Below are 12,452 nucleotides of genomic sequence, written 5' to 3'. Positions count from 1 at the left end.
CCATCTCCTTCATCTCCTCCCCTCCTCCTCCAGCTCCTCCCCCTCCTCCTCCAGCTCCTCCCCCTTCCATCTCCTCCCCTCCTCCAGCTCCTCCCCTCCTCCTCCTCCTCCTCCATCTCCTCCCCTCCTCCATCTCCTCCAGCTCCTCCCCCCCTCCTCTTCCTCCTCATCCTCATCCTCGAAGACAGAAGGTGAACAAAGAAGGAAGACGAGAAGAGGCCAGGCGTCAGCGGGTGCCCTGCGTAATCTGACTGCCCCCTGCAACAGGCTGAATCATGGCTCCGGAGGATTTCAAGTCAAGTTAGACGAGAATATAAGCTGGAGGGTTTCCAAAGTGAGGGTGAGGATGCTTACTTCAGATTCCCTGGCTGCAGAGCACCAACCCGGAGGAGGTCCAGCCACTCCGAGCATCACTCACTCCACAGGGCTGCTGAGAACATGGGAACAGGGAGCGTGTGACACAGGCGGCTAAAGGGGCTCTGCGTCGGGTCAGAAAGTTCGCCTGAAGGCAGAGAACGGATTGTTTGCCACCATTTCCGGTTCTCCCCTCGGGGACCCCATGCTGTTTAGCTCGTTACTTACACACCCGACCCCACGCCCACACGCTCTCCCACAGGAGTGGCCCTGCCAGTTTCTCCTATCAGCCAGGAAGCCGCCTGCACCCTTTGGTTTGCAGTTTCCCTCTTGAGTCACCGCTCTTCAAGTGGAGCGGATTAGGTTAGGCTAAAGGCAACCAGAGGAAAACAGCTGGAGGCTCAGAGCCCTAATTCCTGCTTCTCAACTCAAGGGCAAACCACCTACCTGGATGGCTAAGTCGCCTTGACTTTCTACGACACAGCCAACTGGAAACGGGCTTTTAAAACACCTCCCAGGTACACTGGGAACAAGCCTAAAGGGTGGACGGACACCCCCCCCCCATCACCCAGCTAACAGGCCCCCAAGTCCAGCCTGGGATGCTGGTGGGAGCCAGAAGAGCCAGGAAAAGGCACAATACGAGCTGCTTTGGGAGCTCCGTAAGAACGAGTGCCTCTTGGGGTGGGCAGAGAAGGCTGGGGCCGAGCTGGGCTCGGGTGACCAGGCAGGACTGTCACCGGGGTGGAGGGTGGCCAGGAGCAGAGAGAAAAAAGGGGGAACAGCATGCACAGAGGCATGGTGGGTGTACTGGCCTGGGGAACGGGAGGGAGGGAGACTGGGCAGGGCTTCCGGCGCCATTAGCAATGGGAGGCCACCCCCCCGACCCCAGTTCTTCCCAGGCTGGTCCTCGCAACACACACTTTTACCAGAGTCTGTGACTTTGCCCTCAACTGTTGTTCCAACCTCACATGCTTTTCCTCTCTTCCAAAAATCTACCCACCCTTCAAGATTCAAGTCACATCCCGAGTCCCTCCCTGCACGCAGGGACCTTCCAGGTCTCGGCGACCCCAGGGCACGAGTTACTACATCACCCGTTTTCCAAGGCATACCTCGCCGAAGTTGCTAGCCCTCATCCTACGTTCCCTTTGTCTTCTCAACACCCAGAAACACCCCTGGCGTGGGAACGTGACAGTACTTGAGGGTGAAAGCCAGACATGCAAACTCCCCACTCCCCCTCAAATAATATCGGACGCCCTCCTGTGCAAAGGTGGGTGTGGCTGGCAGGAAATGCAGTTAAGCTTGGGATTCTACTCTTTCAGACCAGCGGGAACAAAGCCAGCTGGGAAAGAGGCATTTATTTCAGCCTGCGTTTTCTGTGAAACATACACGTGTACTATGAATAAAGGGCAGCGCTGTCTTGGGATTGAGCAATCACGCCGTTATTGGCAAAAGCCATTCCCAAGCTTTCTGTGTAGGAAATTAGCTACAGGGAACACAAGAATTAATGAATTGTGTACTAGAAACATATGCTTCTCATTACTGAAATCCTGAGGCTGCGGTGTGAGGCTGTTTTCCCACCTGAGGAACCTCCGCACACTAAGAGATTCATGTGCTCGTGGCTGGAGAACCAGCGCCGGGAATGGTCACTGGTGACTGGACAGCCGGACAAACAGACCTCTGGAGAGTTTCTTTTGTTGAGCAGGTTATATGACTGCCAGACCCACGGCCAGGGTACCAAGAGCGGGTCCCTCCCATCTCTGTGGGAGCCTCGGCGCTGGTCAGACAGATCACGGGAAGACCCGTGTTGCTCCTGCTTAGAAAATTCCCAGTGCAAGGCCACTGGCTTGTTCCCCCTCCCTCCGGGGTGGGGCCAGCCTCTGAACACCCCTGGGTCATCACAGCTGCCGGCAGGGCTGCCCGGGTCAATAAGCTTATCTCCCCTGTGGTCCGGACATTAGGGGAGCCTCTGAGGTCATAACAGCACAACGGGGCCTCCTGCCGACTCTCCCGGGCTCTTCGCGAGCGGGCCGTCCAGGCAGGTCTCAAGGTGGGTCACCTGGTGAAGGTGTGCAGGTAGGAGGAGGGCGCCACGCTTCCTTGTGCTCCACAACGCCAGCCCAGCCAGGCTGCCACCTTCATGCACGGCGGCCACTGCCCAGGGAGGGTGGCTGGATGTGAAGCGGGTGTGCCAGGAGCAGGCGGGCTGGCGGCCGCGTGCGTCTCTGTGCGGACGGAGCCCCGTGCCGCGGCCATTACTGGGCCTCTATGTGTGTGAAGGTGGGAGAGCGATCCCTCTAGCATCACCGAGGGATGAAATTCCGCAGTACTGAAATTTCTAGATCATCAGCTTTCAAAGCATTTGAATTCTTTCTTTTTAATGGAACCTTTGTATTAAGAAAATTAAGAAATTAATATATAAAACGGATAAAAGACAAGCTTCTCGGGACTTCCCTGGTGGCGCGGTGGTTGGGAATCCGCCGGCCAAGGCAGGGGACACGGGTTCGTGACCCGGTCCGGGAAGATCCCACATGCCACGGAGCAACTAAGCCCGTGTGCCACAACTACTGAGCCCGCGTGCCACAACTACTGAAGCCTGCGTGCCTAGAGCCCATTCTTTTTAATGGAACCTTTGTATTAAGAAAATTAAGAAATTAATATATAAAACGGATAAAAGACAAGCTTCTCGGGACTTCCCTGGTGGCGCGGTGGTTGGGAATCCGCCGGCCAAGGCAGGGGACACGGGTTCGTGACCCGGTCCGGGAAGATCCCACATGCCACGGAGCAACTAAGCCCGTGTGCCACAACTACTGAGCCCGCGTGCCACAACTACTGAAGCCTGCGTGCCTAGAGCCCATGCTCCGCAACAAGAGAAGCCACCGCAGTGAGAAGCCCGCACACCACAACGAGGAGTAGCCCCTGCTGGCTGCCAACTAGAGAAAGCCTGTGCATAGCAACGAAGACCCAAGGCAGCCAAAAATAAACAAATTTATTTTTAAAAAAATTAAAAAAAAAAAAAAAGACAAGCTTCTCTGCAAACAAATGATGAGAAACCCCCCCCCCCCACCCCGGCACAACCCCCAAGACATCTCCTGAACACGTTTTGGAAGCTATTCTTCTATAGAACTTGGGTCTTATTTGCCAAAGTTTGAAAAGGCAATTTTCTATAATTCTAAAAAGTATCATTTACTCCTGCCTTATAAAGTTGAATACAATTTTGATGTTTCTCATGATAATTCAGGGTCATGATTATGATCAACTGATGCTGGTCCTAAAATACTGACATCCTTAGGTCCCTACTGAGGAACCAAGTTGTTTGTTCTTATGCTAAGAACACCCACCTACAGCTGTGCTTTTTTCCTCCCTCCTCCCCCGACCTCCTCCCCCCTTCCCTCCCCCACCCTTCCTACACACTGTTATCAGCGGTTCTGTTATCAGCTCTGCTTCCTCACCACCAACGACCCCCAACCCCCCACCAGGGGCATCTACTAGTGAGGACGAGATAACCCACCTGCACAGACTCTGCATCTAGAATAAAGTCCACAGGCAGCCACATGAGAGACAAATCCGGACGTGGAACAGAGGTATGCTAAATCCAAGTTTCTTCAACACACATCCTCAGATAGGTTTTTGTCTGAATTCTTATTCTCTAGAGTGAAACCCCTGCACAATGGAAAGATTTTTCAAGGAGAAATACTTTGTTGAAAAACCGTCCTCATCTTTTTTTTTTAATTATTATTTTTTAAAGATTTGTTTATTATTTATTTATTTTTGGCTGTCTTGGGTCTTAGTTGCAGCACGTGAGATCTTTGTTGAGGCATGCAGGATCTTTTGTTGCGGCGCGGGATCCTCTGTAGTTGTGGCGTGCAGCTTTTCTCTTCTCTAGCTGTGGTGCGCAGGCTCCAAGGCGTGTGGGCTCTGTAGCTTGCGGCACATAGGCTCTCTAGTTGAGGCTCCTGAGCTCAGTAGTTGTGGCACGTGGGCTTAGTTGCCATGCGGCATGTGGGATCTTAGTTCCCTAACCAGGGATCGAACCCACGTCCCCTGCATTGTAAGGCAGATTCTTTACCACTGGACCACCAGGACAGTCCCTGTCCTCATCTTTTGAAAGCGTGTTAGTTATGTATTCTGCTGGCAAGATTCGTTGTGTGTATAAAGCACCACAAGATCTTAACTTGGAAGCTACATTTAACTGCAATGACTATTACACACAATAACTGACAGGCTGAAGAAGACACACCTTACGCTCGTCTGTAAGATCTGATGGGGTCTCTTAGCGATCACCAAGGGTGCCGTTTTCTTGCTTGGTTACCAAGCAGGAATGAAAGCAGCTTTTATTTGCAAAATATAAAGAACATTGAGTTCAAAATTTAAACAAATGACTATTGAAAGGGAAAAGAACTCTAAAATATGAAAAAGGGCCAAAAATATAATGTCTAATTAGAATACGACTGATACGGTTCAGATTTGCCTTGCTTTTTCTGCCTGCCTCACTTATTCGGCCCAGAAGCCCCTATTTTATCAGCTGCACGAGCTCATCTCAGCATTTGGTAACAAGCAGAAAAACCCTGTTGGGACGAGCACTACTGATTTTGAAAAGGAAACTGTAAGTGAAAACCTGCCCTTTTAGCAGATTACACATTGAAGCTGGCATCTTGCACCTTTGCCAATACACAGAGAAAGAAGTCATTGCTCTTCATGTCGCACCTCCGGACACCGGGCAGATAAAAGCAGATGAAAGTCCAGTACGATCAAGGGACGAATGAGTGCATGGACGACTTGCCCGGCCTAAGACAACCCGGCATGTGAATCCCAGCTTTGCCATTTTCCAGCTGTGTGACCCAAGGACACGCAAGGAGGGCCCAGCTGGCGGACAGAAGGTCCCTGGTGGCTGCTTCACACTTCCTTTGTCACATAAATAAATGGTCTCATCATTTAAGCACTTGTAGTTGGGGATTCTACTACCCTGTGCAGCTAACATAGTCTAACTGATGTATTTTTCCTGAAAGAGGCTGCAGTGAGTTCTACTAGGTCTGTACGCTGGGACATGAAGAGACGCCACAGCCATGCAGAAAACCCATCTCAAAAAAGTTCTATAGATTAAAAGGTGAATATTCACTCTGTGAAACAGAGCCGTTTCTATTCCTACGACTTAATTGTTCACTGTGAACTATTTGGGAACGTTCACGGCCAGAGGTGAGACATATATGCATGACATGCATGAATTTGGACAGTAGGAACCTCTGCTGTCCTGCCCTTCAGCTGTTGGTTTTGGCCAATGACTGTCTCCTCGCCTGGGCTGTGGTGACTCTTGCTGAATAATCAGGATGGCGTGGGCATCAGCTCATTTGAGGGCAGTCCTCTTAAGAGGTATGTACCGCTCAGATCCACAGTGAACGGTTATTACTATTATTGCTACTTATAGTCATAGGGGTTCCCCAGCTTCCGGAATATGCTGGATTTCTCTAGAAACCAGCATAGACTTATTTTCCAGGATTTCCACCTGCATTATCTTAAGCTAAAACCTCTACTCTATTTTTCTACCAGATGTACGATTAGCAGTGTCAAGGTCTGAGCCTCTTTTATCACATGCTTTAACAAAACTTTAGTGGGACGAGATCACCCAGAAAATGAGAAAAGTCCATCAGCCCTTAAGTAGGGCAGAAACAGCGACAGTGTCTATTTTTATGACATTGTGGAGTAGCCTTTTTTTCCCAAATTAAAGTCTATGCCTTTGAATAGCTATGTTTCCTTTTTGGGAATTATTTTTCCATGAAGTCTGTGAGGAGGATACATTCCTTGTTAATTACACTGCAGAGTGTTTACCTGGTGGTCAATTTCCTAACCGTGCTTGTTGAAAGCTATGGAACTGAAGAGTGAAAAGTCCTGTACAGATGGTTGCATTCCTGTAGCTTCCGGCAAGTACATTTCAGGACCCGGTTTAAACAAGAATAAAATTAAGGGCAACTCACTACAACCAATGCCCTTCCGTTCAAAGCATAAAATCACAGATATAATCAATTATTAGAAATTAAAACAAGAAATGCATCTGTTCTCAGCTACAACATGTTCCCTGGGTATTTTTAGGGTAAATTTTGAGGAATGGATTCTTAAAAATAAATTTAATCTAAGTGACTGATTTTTTTTTTTTTCCCCTTTCAGCTTTAGCTGAACGATCACAAGACTTACTGAAACAAATTTTAGGAGAGAGCAGTAATGGGAAACCATAATGCTTCTGGCAGAGCTAGAGAAAGCTTATGCCTTAAATAGGTAGCCAGAAGTATCAGCATGCATAACAGCATTAATAAAATTTAATGAGAGAATTTTGAATTTACGATAGGTATATATAAATTTCCAGAAAGCAGCATCAGAGTACAGCCTAATTAAGCCCATATGGAGAGAAATTTTGTTCATTACCCACTAAATCCAACATCCATCTTGCAATTACATGTCAGATGGGACTGGGTGGGGGACCCAGACCAGGATTCTGGGAGGCACTGCCACGAATCCCCAGCATTTAGAAAACTCGCTCAGAACGAAGAGTTGCAGGACAGAGAAGGCGACAAACATCTGGACAGATGCGGTAAGATGCTCTCAACCAGCGCTTGTTCAAGAGCTTGTTACAGTGGAGATCCTGGTAAAATGCACATTCTGATTCAGTGGGTCTGGAGCAAAGCGTGAGATTCTGCAGTTCGAACCATCTCCCCGTCCACAGACCACTCTTTGAGTAGCAAAGCTCTAGATGGTTTGCACTTTCGTGGGGTGTGGCGACCCTTTCGGAAAACCCTAAGACCATTTCCCACAATGTTGCCGGGGTACATCAACTGGGTGTCCAGTACTTGAAGCAACTTCAGAAATATTTCTAATATATTCCAGAAATAATCTAGTCACTTGTCACATTACCGACGGGGAGCTGACAAACACTTACATCTGAGTTTGTTCCAGATGCTTGAAGGGGCAGTGCCTCTCAGTGAACTGGCTGCTGCGGTCGTGGACAAATTGGTTCCAATCTTAAGACCTTTGCGTTGACCATTTTTTTTCTGCCCAGAATGTGCTGCCCCCAAGACATTCCCACGTTAGACTCGGAGGTATCTTTGGGATCTCAGCTCAAATATCACTCCTCCATAGGCTCTGACCAGCCAATCATTCTCCCCGACATCACCCTGCTTACCTGTCGTACAGCACTCATGCCAATGAAGTAATAAACTGGTGCATTGTCTGTCTCCTCCATTTAGAACAAAGACTTCATAATTACAGGGACCTTCCCTGACTTGTTTTGTCATTGCTTTATCCCAAGAGCCTAGGACAGAGTAAAATCTGGCACAAAGAAGATGTTTACTATCTATCTGCTGTAATGAATGAATTGTTCAATTTTTCAAAAGAGAAGCCAAGAACAGAATTCCTCAGGAAATCTTTCAATATTTAAATGTTGACAGTAAATTTAAACACAACAAACAAATGCCCCTAAATCAACTGTATGGGCCAAACAAAACATCTGGGAACGGATTGCTGTTTTGTATCCCCAGATCCAGTCCCTCATTCTATGAAGCCTTAAGTCTTGGCATAGAAGCAGGAATGCACCAAAATCGGAGATTCTAGAACAGGAAGAGGGTTTGAAGTCTGAAGGAAATCATGTTTTGCATTTCCCTTTCTCCATTCCCAGCATACTGTACATGTGTGCCAGGTACTTCCCTGTGCGGAATTTCGGCTTCTTTCTGATTAAGAAAGAATTTAGTCCCCTAACCTCTAGGGTTGCTTTGAGCACAGTGTTGAAAAATGTTGCTTTATGGTCATACCTGTTTTGCTAATGAATAAGCTCAGCTGAGAATGAGTAGACAAAAAAATGCTTTCCCCAAACGGTCCTATTTTTTGTCCCCTTTAATATAGGCGTATTTCAAACCGCCCACCACGTGAAATGGCGGGGCTACCGTGTACAACTCCACTACGGGTCATAATGAGAGCCAGTAACCACGCTTCTGCAGAAACCTCTAACACAGCACATTCTATGTGGGCTGGGTTGGTTCGATGTGTGTGTTCTGTGTATGCATGTGCGTGTGTGTTCATGCAAATAATTCTAAAGGGGTGATTCAAGAGAAGGGGTAAAAAGAACCACGATATTAAGAACTTACTACATGCCTGGCAATGCGCTAGGTGCTTTATGTACATTATCTCAAGTCAAATTAAAAGGCAACACCTATTCTGAACTTTGAGTCATTTAGAAATAGGGAGACAGCAATGACGTTCAAAATATGGGACAACTAGTAGAACAAGAGTACCAACCAATTAGACTGGATGTCCAGGCATACCAGCTACAAAGCAGCCTTGGCTGAGACTGGAAATTCAATTTAAAGACACTAAGACTTGGGCTTCCCTGGTGGCGCAGTGGTTGAGAGTCCGCCTGCCGATGCAGGGGACACGGGTTCGTGCCCCGGTCTGGGAAGATCCCATGCGCCGCGGAGCGGCTGGGCCCGTGAGCCATGGCCACTGGGCCTGTGCTCCGCAAAGGGAGAGGCCACAGCAGTGAGAGGCCCGCATACCGCAAAAAAAAAAATAAAAAATAAATAAATAAATAAATAAAGACACTAAGACTTCACTGTACTTGTCTGTCTTCCTTATATCACGCTTTACCCAAAATGCACAAACTACATATGGGCTGAATAAGGGCAGTGATGATTATAATAATGGCTGACATTTACAGAGCACTTTACCCAGTGCCAGGCACCGTTGTAAGGGCTCTCCATTCTCAACAGTTCTATGAGATGGGGATGATAGCTATTATTATGCCCATTTTATAGATGAGAAAACTGAGGCCCTGAGGGCTAAAGGACTTGCTCAAGATCCAGAGGAGCCATTGTTCATGTCCAAGCTGTCTCAGTTGCTGGGCTACGGGCTGCCTGTGTTCTATACACTCCTGCCAAATGCTGTACAACCAGGGCAATATTCAAATCAAAAGTAATTTTACCTTTTAATTACCCCTTCCAGTGGAGATCACTGAAAACAGAAGACATTTATAAAATATTTGGTTTTAAAATAAATGATGGCAGCTTTGCCTTCCTAGTTATTTTTCACCCAGGCTGATCTTAGAACGAGCATGTCAGATGCAGTGCTTAAAATCCAGGCCACGTGGTAGCAAAGCAAGGCAGCTCTGAGGCTTCTAGGTGATAGGAAAGTCACTGGAGGATACACACTTGCCACAGATAATCCGCAAAGCGAATATCCCGTAAGTGGTAATTAAGGGCTGAGTATAACATGAGACATTTTCTTTTAGGAGGAACATATGGATCTATACACTCTAAGGCCACAAAGCAGGCAACCATCACTTGTTAAGCTTTCCAAAAACTGTTTCCGTTCAACGCAAGCATGAGAAGTTCTCATTCTATATAAAAGGACCTTTTAGAAAAATTAAGTCTCTAAGAATAGGGTTTCAAAACAAAAGTGGCCCTGAACCATGGCTACAATATACCTAATGTGATGGTGTTGTTTTCTAAAAATTCTTTTTCTTGCTGTTGGGGCGTATGGCGACAAACACAAAAGGCTTAACAATTTTTAGGAATGGACTGATATTACGACAGTGTTTTTTGAGTTGCTAGGCAACATCAGAAAACAAATGTCCGTGTTCTGAGATCATGCTGCATTTGGTCTCCCCACGGACAGCCCACATGTTCTGTGGCCGGACTCCGTTCCACTTGGTCAGCAGGAGTGGAATATCCCAACTGCGATACTGATGGTCCGGAGTGGTCCAAAGACACCAACCAGTCTGTGTCTGAAAAACAGATCACAGTTTGTCGGCCACCTGGCAGTCAAGATCTGTGGCCAAAGTTTTCGCTGGACTGGTATCGTTTATCCAAATTAAGTCCTACACCTTCAGGGTTCTTTTTGATTTGTTACATCACTTCAGTCAGCTTCCTTTGCAGGTACGTTATCTTTTTCTCCCCTCCTATATATCTAAGGGAAGCCCAATTCACTTTTATGGGCAATTTTAACATCTGGGAACATAGAGACTCTTCCTGAGAATTCTTTCTTTGTTTCTAACAAATCACCTTCATCCTCAGAAGACCCATTTCAGATCATCTTTCTTAAGGATATACTGACATTATACTTTGACAGGTAAGTCTGCTTCCTTCTTTGCTTGATTCCATGAACTACTGAGTCTGTTCTTTTTGAAAAAAAAAATTATAAAGATGATACACATGGTTCTAAAATTAACATCACACATGTAAATACATACTTTACTGTTAGAAACATGAACGCCCTTCTTTTGTTCTAACTTTTGCCCACCCGACGCACTACAGTTCATTCTTGTAATTCAATCACTACGCCTCTGCATGGCAATATGTCACCTCCTACGTAAGATGCAATGGCTCGTGATACATAGAGAAAAAGACACACCAGTAATACTATTTTCATTCTCTTAAAGTGACAAACAGAATTTAGTGCTTTAAGAACTCCCATCCCTTTCTCCCCCCGAAAAACAATGAAATGGAACAAAATCTTAGATCTGTATTTTATTTTATTTATTTTTTTTTTTTTTGCGGTACGCGGGCCCCCTGCATCGGCAGGCGGACGCGCAACCACTGCGCCACCCGGGAAGCCCTTAGATCTGTATTTTAAATCAAGCTCCACCTTCAAGGGCAGGCTGGCCATGACTTACCTAAAAGGACTAGTTCAGCGAGCACGGCGTCCGCAGTAACGCTCACCATCTACGCAGAGATGAACCCACTACAGGCCAGTTATGAGCGGGTATTGCTGAGGGCCTGATACGTGTGCGCCATACGTGATAAGAAGCTGGTTCAGTAACCACCATTTCTATAGCAACGCACACCACTCTGCAGGCTGCGTTCTGGGAAGGCAGTTAAAACTGGATCCTGCAATGTAGCTTCACTTGGAATCTGCTTTTATTTCTGTCACCTCATTAGAATGAGAGTCTTCAAGCCACATAACTTCTTGTGAAACAGCAGAAACTTACTGCACAGAGGATCCTAAATCGGGATTTCCCTGCCACTCAAGGTCAGTCACTTTCAATTCAAACCACTGACCCGGTTTGCTTATTCATAAGTGACCATTCCCCAGGGCACCACCCAGGACATGGGACAGCCATCTGCTGTCCCAGTTACAGGCTAAAGAGAGTAAATGCCTGTGAAGCTGAGCTGACACGCCATCTCTTACTGTCCAGAAAGCCTCGGCTACGATGCATTCACCGTGACCCACAAAACTGCACCTGCCAGACTAGGGGAGGAAAGCTGCTTCTGTCAAAGGTCAAACTGGCCCCTGAACGTGACTGATAAGGTCACTTTATCCCATCCCCTCAGACACGCCTGGACACCCAGGCCCCAGGCACTGGCACTGTACGACTTTTCAAAAGAGACAGCACCTTTAGAAGATCTAGGTTAAAGAAATCTGGTGATTCCTCAAAGGGAAAGACTTACACTCGCTAAGTACAGGCCTCCTTTGCACCATAAATCAAGTGGCATTTTAACACGGTAGCTTCAGCAAAATCAGCATTGCCCGTAAATGCGGCAAAAGTTTCGATTCTAATATGTGCAAGTCAGGCTTCTTAAAAAAATCATTTTTCTGAGTGTGCATACCATAATCAGCCAATTCATACTGTTGTTAACACATGAAACAAAATCCACCTTTACTTATGTTCTAGGAGACTGTTAATCTATTAGGTCAACCTCGGACGAACACGTGGGTTAAAATATAGAGATGCTAATTATTATAATGGGAAATTCTTTGCCTGTTCCCCGCCCCCCCCAAAAAGAGACAACTGTGGCCATTAAAAAAAAGAAAAAGAAAACTGTGATAAATGATAGCATCAAACACTGATCCATTCTGATGGTGCTGGAGAGGGTGTGGAGAAAAGGGAACCCTCCTGCACTGCTGGTGGGAACGTAAATTGGTGCAGCCTCTATGGAGAACAGTATGGAGGTTCCTTAAAAAACTAAAAATAGAGTTGCCATATGATCCAGCAATCCCATTCCTGGGCATATACCCTGAGAAAACCATAATTCAGAAAGATACACGCACCCTATGTTCATTGCAGCACTATTCACAATAGCCAAGACATGGAAACAACCTCAATGTCCATCGACAGAAGGGTG

The 12,452-nt window shown here is 46.9% G+C and overlaps 1 protein-coding gene across 1 annotated transcript in view; it reads right to left on the bottom strand.

The window, feature by feature from the left end:
* The window catches only part of FAM171A1 (family with sequence similarity 171 member A1), a 129,913-nt gene that overhangs the window by 8,981 nt on the left and 108,480 nt on the right, over window positions 1–12,452 (bottom strand). The gene's annotated exons all lie outside the window — the stretch shown is intronic.

Source organism: Physeter macrocephalus, chromosome 11 (assembly GCF_002837175.3).
Source record: "Physeter macrocephalus isolate SW-GA chromosome 11, ASM283717v5, whole genome shotgun sequence".
Taxonomy (NCBI): domain Eukaryota; kingdom Metazoa; phylum Chordata; class Mammalia; order Artiodactyla; family Physeteridae; genus Physeter; species Physeter macrocephalus.
This window is presented reverse-complemented; position numbering and strand designations above follow the sequence as displayed.